Raw genomic sequence first — 6933 nt, forward strand, 5'->3', positions numbered from 1 at the left:
TGAGTGCATCTCAAGCTCCTTAGAACTATGCCTGAAATATAGTAGAAAGTCAATGAATATTTGTAGGATGAATTAATATGTTTAGCTGTCAGAGAATCTCTAGTAATCTTTGTGAAGATTTATGAATGAAAAGTCAAAAATTTCCCCTTTGTGCCAGGTAAAAATATTACTCTCTGTAAATCTTATCAGGATGTGTCTGCTAAGCTGCAACAAATTAATTTGAAAGCTAAAGGGTATATATGATATTTGTATCTAACTCTTTTGCATTCAATGCAGAGCACATCCATCAAATATTTATAATAACCTTCACATATGCTTAGCATTTACTGATTTGTAATTTCATTTCATGAAACCTCCCAACAACACTGTGGGGCAGACATTATCATCTTCATTTAATTAGTAAAGAAAATGAGATCCATAAGAGTTAAATGGCTTGCTCAAATTCTTACCAAATTAGTATATGGGGGACCTAGATCTCAAGGATAGACTTTCTTATATTCCATTGGAGATGCTTCCTAGCTTAGCTACATTATGTGGAGAATATCTCATGTAGCACCAAAATGCTAATTGCATATTGGAAGAATCGTCAAATTTTATTTTGGTAGTTTGAGATCTGTATCAAATTTTAACTAAATATCTATATATCCATCCATCTATATATCTTTCTACCCATCCATATACATACATATATGTACATATTTATATGCACACACATGCATTTACTGAGTATTTGTGCCAGGCATGATGCTAAGTGTTATGCAAATATCTCATTTTTATCCTGTGCAAACTCTATAATCAAGATATTCCATTTTATAGATGGGAAAACTGAGGCACAGAGAGGCTGAATAACTTGCCCCAGGTTGACACAGAAGAAGTTTTAGTGTAAACCTGAACAGTCTGACTGCACAGTCAATGTTCCTGATCATCACAACATGCATTTTCCTTCCCCAGTTATTGGATGATAGGTTTGATTATCTTAATCAGATAGTATTTTGAGGAAAATAACTTCTGAACGATTTTGCTTTATCCCCAAAAAACAACACATGTTTCTTAAAGTGCTTTTGACTGGCTAGTTGTCGACCCCGTCCACTGTCCTGGATGGAGCTGACACACAATCTTGACCACAGTGAGGTCAGTAATACCACCCTCCCAGAGCTCCTCCTTTCTTTTGGAACCTCGCATCTAATATAAGTGTTCAGTCTTCAAACACTTGCTGCAGTGACTCCCCAGACTGGTCATTGTCAACCTAGTTCCTGCAGGTTGAGCGCAGCACACCAACAATATATGTTAAAAGATGAATGTTTTCATAAAAATATTTTAAAACTTGATAACATTTCTTTATTAGTTAAAACATTTTCTGCCCTTTGCCATTTTCACACCTATTGACATTTTAATCTGAGCAGTTTGGAATGGGTGAGTGTGAGAAGACCAAGCTAAAATATCGTATTCTGATTACAGGTATATACATGTAAAAAGATGAGCAGCTAGAAAAGGAATCCATTTGTCCATAAACTCACTTTTAACTACACTCCAGAAATCTCTTCATACTCTCAACCTGGCTGGAACTTCATAGTTCAAGATCTACACTGCTCTGACCCTGGAGTAACCAGACAATACTTTTTTCTGCTTCTCTCTGCTGGCCTATTATTACCACTAGAGGAAATACAGAACACAGGAAAACTATATTATTTTTAAAAGACCAAAATAGTACCTAGGGGCTTTTCTGATATAGGCATTCTGCATTTATCTATATTTATAATTAATAATAAGGAGATGTAGAGGTTTCTTCCACCTAATGTAATGAAACTGTAAGTCGGTTGGATAACACTAACCTAATAATTAGTCTAACATGAGTACAAACCCATTCCTGAAGTGATTACCAGAATAGTTTCTTTCTGAATGTTGTCTGGCTTTTATCAGACTACTCCAGTAAATTTTCATTAGACCCATCTTGATTTCTTTTAAACACTGGCCATTTATCCACTGATTAATTTCACAGACATTTTATTGGACATCACCTATGTGTTAGAAACTGTGCATCAGGGACACAGAGATGAGTTCAAACCAGTTCCCACCCTGAGGGAACTTATAGCCTCATGAAATAAACAATTATCCTAACAGGTAATTATGCTATAATGTAATAACTGCAGTGAAAGATAGTTATATAAGAACCTGTACCTTGTAGGACTGTTTTAAATCAGACAATTTCTTCTGTATATGAAAGTAAATTAGAAATGGAAACTCTCAGACTACTGTGTGCAAAATCCTTTCTCAAACTATGAGGTGTATAGATAGAGCCTTCTATATTAATCTCAACAACAGAAAAGAAAACCCCATAACATTATAACTCTAAAAAAGCATCAGATCATTAGATATAGGGTATGGAACTACTTCATTATCGTAGCCATAGTTTTAAAGGTAACATTTTACATAATGTACTTTGTTATTTTTAAATTCTTAATTACCCAGTTTTAATCAACTTTGTACCTCTAGTTCATCTGACTCATAGTAGATTTCTTCTGTCTCCCTCTTCTTGACTGGCTATATATTTTTAAATGTGTGTCTATATTTTTATTTATTCAGAATGTAGGTTTGTTTCTGTCTGCCTGGTTTGGGAGGGCTCAGATGTTACTTTCATGAAGGCCTTGCGCTGTTACTGATTGGCAGACCAGGAGAATGGTCAAATAGCAGAGTAACGGGCTAATCTTGGTTCTGCTTCCTTTCAGCCACAGCACAGCAGTGTTACGCAGCCAGGGGTGGGACACCAAGATGCTGCCTAAACCCAGACTGACTAACACCTCTTGTACTCTCTGTTGGGGGAGTATGGGTTATATCGCCCGGAAACTAAGTTCCTGCACTTTTCAGTTTTACATATGGATACTGCTGGGGTAGGTGGAGAGGAGAGGGAAATAACAGATCTTGGCAGGTTCTTGGCAAGTATGGGAACCTACCTACATTTTGAGAGGGAATTTCTTGATCTACTTATACGTGTTCACATATGCACAGAGTACAGATCTGCTTTATTTGGTGTAATCAAGTAGAGACTTGAAATTTTCAGTGCTCCTTGAAGGAACAGAGGTGAGATGGAGACGGAAGGAGGATGGAGGGGACAGATAGGCCAGTGGCAGGCAGAGGACCTGTAGAGAAAGACAGCCACAGGAAGCGAACAGCATTGGATTCAATAAAAGAGTTTTAAAGAACAAAGGTACCATTAACACCCATTTTGTAGTTTGTGGCCTTACAGTAATGTAACTGCTTCAGATACCCACAAGCCTTCAATAAAACTCCACTACATAAACCAAACTTGTATTTGAAGTTGTTTAGGAACAAACAAGTAAAAAGCTCTATGATGCACATTAAGGTCATCTGAGGCCCAAAAGAGGAGACCCATAAAAACAGAAGCACAGGAGAAGCTCAGGTTTTACTGGAAAAATAACATTGCAGGGAAAAAAAACAAGCATAGTAGGAGGACCCTAGGCTTGCCTCAGTCCTTGAACACAGCTAGATAACTATCAAATCATTCTTAATACTCAAGATATTGACCCGAGGACTGATAGAACAAACTGCACAACTAGAAGAGAGAAAAGACCACATGAATGAAGGTAGGAAATGCAGAGACATGTTTTGGGAGTCTTCCTCAATGGTCTCTATCACTAATATCATCCTCAGTGGTCTCCATAGGCAGGAACAAGACAGGGATGTCCACTCTCCCTACTGTTACTTAACATAGTGCTGGAAGTCCTAGCCTCAGTAATAAGAAAACACAAAGAAAGAAAAGACATCCAAATTGGCAAGGGAAAAGTCAAATTTTCATTGTTTTAGATGACGTGATACTCTATAAAGAAAACCCAAAAGACTCTACCAAAAAACTGATAGAACTGATACATGAATTTAGTAAAGTCTCAGTATACAAAATCAAGATACAGAAATCTTTTGCATTTCTATATACCAATAATGAAGCAGCAGAATGAGAAATCAAGGAATCTAGTCCATTTACAGTTGCACCAAAAACTGTAAGATACTGAGGAATAAACTTCACCCAAGAGATAAAAAATCTATACTCTGAAAACTATAAAACATTGACAAAAAAATTGAAGATGACACAAAGAAATGGAAAAACATTCCATGCTTATGGATTGAAAGAACAAACCTTGTTAAAAATGTCTATACTACCCAAAGCAATCTACAGGGTTAATGCAACCTCTTTCAAAATACCAGCTGCATTTTTCACATATCTGGAATAAGCAATCCTAAAATTTGTATGGAACCACGAAAGACTCCAAATAGCCTATGCTAATCTGGGAAAAGGAAAACTAACCTGGAAGTACCACAGTTTCAGACTTCAAGTAATATTACAAAGCTATAGTGATCAAGACAGTATGGTACTGCCACAAAAAAAAGACATATAGATCAGTGGAGCAGAATAGAAAACCCAGAAACGAATCCGCAACTGTATGGTGAACTAATCTTCAAAAAAGCATGAGAAAATATCCAGTGGGAAAAAGACAGTCTCTTCAACAAGTCATGATGGAAAAACTGGAAAGAAACATGCCAACCAATGAAACTGGATCAGTTTCTTACACCAGACACAGCAATAAATTGAAAATGAATGAAAGACATAAATGTGAGACAGGAAACCATCAAAATCTTAGAGGAGAACACAGGCAGCAACCTCTTTGACATTGGCTGTAGCAACTTCTCACTAGATCTGTCTCCTGAGGCAAGGGAAACAAAGGCAAAAATAAACTATTGGGACTTCATCAAAATAAAGGAAACAATTAACAAAACTAAAAGTCAGTTTACAGAATGGGAAAAGATACTGGCAATCTTCTATAGTGTTAGTAAACAAAATCTATAAAGAACTTATCAAACTTAATACCCCAGAAAACAAATAATCCAGTTAAGAAATGGGCAGAAGACATGAATAAGCATCTTTACAGAAAGACATACAGGTGGCTAACAGACATATGAAAAGAAGCCCAGCATCACTCATCATTAAGGAAAAGCAAATCAAAACTACAGTGAGATGTCACCTCACATCTGTCAGAATGGCTAAGATTACCACAGGCAAAAACAGGTGTTGGCAAGGATGCAGAGAAATGACCCCAGTCCCTGCCTTCCCCCCCAAAACACTGCACTGTCACACACCTGGGGAGACTCAGCAGGGAAATCACTGCTCCCTAATCTTGGTGTGCTCCCCACTCAGGAAAGAATGTCCTTTCTTCCCTCATCCTCCTTCTGTCCCATTGTGCTCAGTCAGCCACAGTTACTAGCCTTAACAACTAGTGAGGACTTTTAAAGAGAAAAATGCTTTTGACAATCAATTAATTAACATCTGTAATACTTGTTGACATTGCCCTATTATGCTTGTATCATGTGCTAGGCTCACTGTATTATGCAGTGAATCATTCCAGGTCCAGGGACCCCATCTTCTTGTCTTATCCTTGAACCTTAGAGTCTTCCATAACAAGTGTTTATTTATGTGTGTGTTACAAAAATAAATTAATAAATAGGTGGATGGAAGGATGGATGGTTGGATGATAGATAAATCTCTTGCCCCCTGACACCTGCACTTTTCCCAGAAAAGGCAGGCCTTTTTGTTGTTGCTATGTTTTTCTTTCTTCTTTTCTTTAAATCAGTGGATGGAGATGAAAATATTTATCTGTAAACTGAGGTAAAACTGAAAAGGAACTGCTTAGGACCAACCTTGTCCACAATAAAAAAAATACGTATTATGTAAATATCTCATAAAGGAGAATAAGAAAGAGATTGTGGATGGATTAGTGACAACCCGTCATTACAAGTAAGAAAATAAAACTTGAAATCTAGAGGTTAAGTTACATCAGTTTTAGAAAATATATATATATATATATATATGTCTTCTGAATATATAGATGTGTGTATATATATAGATAGATACATATATATGTATGTGTATCTTCTAAATATATAGATGTGTGTATGTGTGTGTGTATATATATATATATATATACATAGAGAGAGAGAGAGATACATGCATATACATATATGTATATAAACTAGAACTAAGAACAGGACAGACCCTATAATTAATGGGGGTCCAGTGCAGAGCCCTGTGTTCAAACATTATTGAGAATTTTATGACAGCAACAAGAGAGCATTAAGCCAATCTTAAAGCCCTTCTAAGTGCAGGTCTCCATGTGACTGTATAGTTTGCATACCAGGAATCCAGCCCCACAGTTATTCCTTTTTTTTTTTTACAGCCCTTAGACACAATAACTTTTTGTTTGCTTACAATTACGTATGGTTGTCTATCATGCTATCTTCAACTGGAAGCTACAGCATGTCACGGATTATATTGCTTGGATACATTCCACTTTGTGGCTGTTATACAATTTATTTATATCCTCCAACAACAATGTTTTTGTGTTCTAATCATCAAGATTGTTTACAAAGGGTCCTTGCTTGGCATGTAGCAAACTCTTGATAACTTCTTAAAACAGAAAAAAAAATGTCTATTCTCTTTAATCTTAATAAAATAAAAGTTTCAGCGAAGTCCCTGGATATTGACAAATAGAGGCATTGGTGAACAATAAGTTTACCATACAATGTACGTTTATATATGTGAACTTTGAACATAAACAGTAGTCTTTGGGAGCTATATTCTAACACCTTCCCTCAAGACAAAGGTTAAATACTGCATTTAATACCAAATTCTAATGACGCCAGTTATACCTCAGTTGGGAAATGACCTGTTGTACTCTCTGGAAGATGCTTTTCAAGTCAGAGTATTTTAACTGCAGATGCTTTGCTCTGGCTGCACTCAGAGTGCTGACTCCTCTGCTCCCTCAGTAGTAGCTAGTGAATTCTGGGCGTATTCTGTGTGTCATTTGGGTCCAGGTTCTGTTTTCAGTATCTCCTTGCATTAATTCCATTGTTCTTTTTTTTTTTTTT

The sequence above is a fragment of the Suricata suricatta genome, chromosome 15 (genome assembly GCF_006229205.1).
Source record: "Suricata suricatta isolate VVHF042 chromosome 15, meerkat_22Aug2017_6uvM2_HiC, whole genome shotgun sequence".
NCBI lineage: Eukaryota > Metazoa > Chordata > Mammalia > Carnivora > Herpestidae > Suricata > Suricata suricatta.